Source organism: Theropithecus gelada, unplaced genomic scaffold (assembly GCF_003255815.1).
Source record: "Theropithecus gelada isolate Dixy unplaced genomic scaffold, Tgel_1.0 HiC_scaffold_3695, whole genome shotgun sequence".
NCBI lineage: Eukaryota > Metazoa > Chordata > Mammalia > Primates > Cercopithecidae > Theropithecus > Theropithecus gelada.
In genome coordinates this window covers 1-4,300 of record NW_020260220.1, presented here as the reverse complement: position 1 = coordinate 4,300, position 4,300 = coordinate 1, and the positions used below count along the sequence as shown (strand labels likewise).

The following is a 4,300-nucleotide window of genomic DNA, read 5'->3' as shown; positions in this document are numbered from 1 at the left end:
AGGCTCAAGTGATCCTCCCACCTCAGCCTCCCAAGTAGCTGGGACTACAACTTCATGCCACCACACCCAGCTAATTTTTGTATCTTTTGTACAGATAGGGTTTCATCATGTTACCTAGGCTAGTCTCAAGCTCCTAAGCTCAAGCAATCCAGCCACCTTGGCCTCCCAAAGTGCTGGAATTACAAGCGTGAGCCACCCTGCCCAACCCACAGTGCTTAGTTTCATGCAGTTTTTCAGTATTGCAGTCCTCTTCATGGGCGGGGTTACTATACAACACTGGCAGTCTAGGAAGAAATCATTCCCAAGGAATCAAAAAAATGAAATAAAAAGAGGAATTGAATCTAATGTCTTCTACCCTATTCTTTTTATCTTCTACCCTATTCTTTTTACACATAGTCTTTTTGCCACTTTCAAAAGACTGATTCTCAATCTGACATGTCACTCCCTGTTCTCTTCAGTTACCCGTTAGTTCTACTGATTTGGGGAATTCCCAGCACTCCTCTACAGAGAATACACAACATCTAGAACAAAATTTTCCAAAGGCCTCTTCACTAAAGTGTAAGAAACTACTTTCACCTTTTCCTTCAAAGATGCAACCATTTATTTCAGGGCCTAAATATCCAAGGTCCCTTTAGCCAGCAGATCCAAAACCATTCGAGAGAAACTCCTCTATTATTTCCACAAAACGAGAAATAGAAAGCAGAAGCCATTATGTCTCTTTTTTCAGAGCAAAGAACTACAGACTCAGGCCTAGTCCATTTGCATGACTGTCTGGGGGTACCTGCTACAGTCAGGAGGACCGGGGGCAGTTTAGTCATCGGTGAATAGCGAATAGACTGCAGCATTCTCCTTATAAAGGATTTACCTCTCAATTCCAAACCTTTCCTCAAGGGATTCACTGAAAAGCCAGTAAAGGGTGAAACTTAAGTGGGGAATGGATTACAAAGGCTAACTGGTATCTGTAGATGGCTATATGAACATGTAACTTGCAAATACAGAAGAATACATAATACATGTTGTCTAGACATCTGGATGAAGTTTTCATTTTGTTTTATTTTATCTCATTTTGAGACAGAGTCTGGCTCTATCACCCAGGCTGGAGTGCAGTGGTGCGATCTCGGCTCACTGCAGCCTACGGGTTTAAGTGATTCTTGTACCTCGGCCTCCAGAGTAGCTGGGATTACAAGCACCAGCCACCATTCCTGGCTAATTGTTCTATCTTTAGTAGAGACAGGATTTCACCATGTTGGCCAGGCTGGTCTCAAACTCCTGACCTCAAGTGATCTGCCTGCCTTGGCCTCCCAAAATGCCAGGATTATAGACGTGAGTCACCACGCCCAATGTGGATGAAGTTTTAATAAGATATAACAATGTCCTTTATATCAGAGGTGTGGAAGAAGGGGAAGAGGATGGGGAAATGAGAGAAGAGCATCTTTTCTGGGGGATTTTTAAAATATATATTTCTACACAGTAAATATTTGTTTTTCAAATAAATAAATTACTTTATAGCACCCTTATATACTGTCAGTTCAATAAGTTGTTAACATCTTTTGGAAGGCATCTGGCATTATAAATCCTTAAAAATGTGCATACCCTTTGATCAGTTCTATTTCTGAAATTATATGCCAGGGAAGCAATCAAGAAAACAAAGATTTATAAAAAGAGTATTTACTACACATTTATTTTGGATAATTAAAAATAATACTTTAAAACTGGAAAAAAAAAGCTGGGCCCAGTGACTCGCATCTATAATCCCAAGGCCCAGTGACTTACATGTATAATCAAGGTGGCGTCACTACACTCCTACCTGGGCAACAGAGGGAAACTCTGTCTCAATAATCATAATAATAATAATAATTTTAAAGGAGGCCAAGCGCGGTGGCTCATGCCTGTAATCCCAGCACTTTAGGAGGCCGAGGCAGATGGATGGATCTCTTGAGGTCCAGAGTTTGAGACCAGCCTGGCCAACATGGCAAAACCGCATCTCCACTAAAAATACAAAAATTGGCCAGGCGTGGTGGCAGGCACCTGTAATCCCAGCTACTCAGGAGACTGAGGCAGGAGAATCACTTGAACCCAGGAGGTGGAGGTTGCAGTGAGACGAGATTGTGCCACTGCACTCCAGCCTGGGTGACAGAGCAAGACTCTGTCTCAAAAAGAAAAAAAAAAAAAACCATTTTGGTTCAATGTAACACAGGAAAACAAGATTTTCTATTCACTGGGGAGAATGTTTTACTTGGAGAAAAAAGTTCACATTTATTTAGCTTATATGCTCCCTCTGGATAATAAGGAGTCACTGAGGGTTTTTAGGAAAGGAACAAATATCATAAAACCTAAGTTTTAATTATGTTTAGCTGTGCGGTCATCTTGTGGGATCTAATACTCACTGAAGAAAGCAAGATGTGGCCACCTCCATGGATCCTACCATGCCTACAAGAGAGTTCTGACTCTAAGCCTCCAAAGGAGGAAGACCAATACTGGATTTTCTGGAAAAGGAGCCTCTTGTTTATTCTCCTGAGCTATAGAATTTATAAGCAACCATATACTGGAAATTATACCTGAAGGCCAGTCACAGGGAAGAAGAGCTAAGAAGTCTACACTTCTGCTTGGAGGGTACAGGGCCACTGAGACTACTGGTCCGCACTCCCTGGCAACTTCTCCTTTTCAGAATAATGCTGTCTGTGTGGTTTAGGTGTATCTCCCCCTGAGCATCAACAGCAGAAGCTAAGTACTATCAAAGTCACATAAACAAGGCAGTAACAAGTGAACCAGACAGGCACCCCCACCTCAGACAGTCCCTTAGCTATTCCCATCCTGTCAGTCCAGAGTGTGACTCAAGTTGTACATCGCTGTCTCTCACTATCTCAGGTCTCAGTCCTCAATATAGCACTTTTTTTTTTTTTTTTTTTTTTTTTTTGAGACAGAGTTTCACTCTGTCATCCAGGCTGGAGTGCACGATCTCACTGCAGCCTCCACCACCTGAGTTCAAGTGATTCTCGTGCCTCAGGCTCACCCTCCTGAGTAGCTGGAATTACAGGCACCCGCAACCACACCCAGCTAAATTTTCGTATTTTTAGTAGAGACGGGTTTTCACCATGTTTGCCTAGCTGATCTTGAACTCCTGAGCTCAGGTGATCTGCCCGCCTCAGCCTACCCTTCCTGCTGGAATTACAGGCGTGAGCCACCGTGCCCAGCCCTGCATCTTTATATCTTGTGTGCATCCGGGTATCTCCTTTTTTTTGACCTCATTTGTCATAGTGCACATCAGATTATATTTATTGATTGGTAAATACATAGATGAATTAGTACATGAAAAAATAAATGATTATACATACACAGATATTAGATTGAATGAAAAGTTATGGAAGATAAATTTTTTTAATGTTCAGTTTATTCATGATCTCATTTTTCCTTCGAGTTTTATTAGCAGAACTTTTCTAAGAGGCATATATGTATGCTGATGTGTGATATGTGTAGGATATCTGTTGAGATGAGAAGTCAGAGTAATTTTCAATCCATAAAGCTTACTGTAGACAAGAACTTAAGTTTGTTATTTTTAAAGGTAAATCAGCTTCTAACTTCTTTGTTTAACCATTTCTAACTTCTTTATTTTGTTTAACCACGTTTCCTCTAGCTACTGAGGTCAAACCTGAATTAGGCTGTAGACTCCCCCGGCTGGGTAAGAATGGGAAGAAGAGCAGAAAACCGAAACTTTGGTTGATGGACTATTTTGCCCAGGCAAAAGCAGGGAATCTATGAGGCATATGAAGACATTCGCCGGGAGAACTCTGTTGGCACTTTCCACTGTTCCATGTAAGTAGGAAAGGTGTGGGCCAGCAGCTGGTTACCCGGATGCTTCTGGCGGGCTCTGGCAACAGCTCCTTCCACCCTTCACTTGCTTAACAGAGACCCTTCCTTGTGTTAGCCAACATCACTCCCACATCAATGATGGTTTCTCGCATGCAGAAGGAGGTGCTTTCTGCTTTGGTGCTTCTTACCAACATCCTATGCTCTGAAATTTCTGAAGGTCTTTGGTACCAACAGGATAACCCTGTTGGACATTTTTTTGATATTTTCCCAAAATGCAAGTGTTTTTTTAAAAGGTAGGCTCAAAATAGTCTACTCCCTATCCCTGTTCTCAGCGTGAGCGCTGGTCTGTTCATCTGGGCACTTTCTCCCCAGAGCATTTATGGTATAACATTACATCTTGAGGAGGGGTATCTGGTGCATTTAAAATAATCCATAGTTAGTAAGAGAGAAGAGTTGCCTCTTAGGAATTTAACCTCTTGAGATTTTCATT

At 41.8% G+C, this 4,300-nt stretch overlaps 1 pseudogene; it reads left to right on the top strand.

The window, feature by feature from the left end:
- The first annotated feature begins 858 nt into the window (after window positions 1-858).
- Window positions 859-1,470, top strand: LOC112617725 (annotated as a pseudogene).
- Window positions 1,471-4,300: the final 2,830 nt, after the last annotated feature.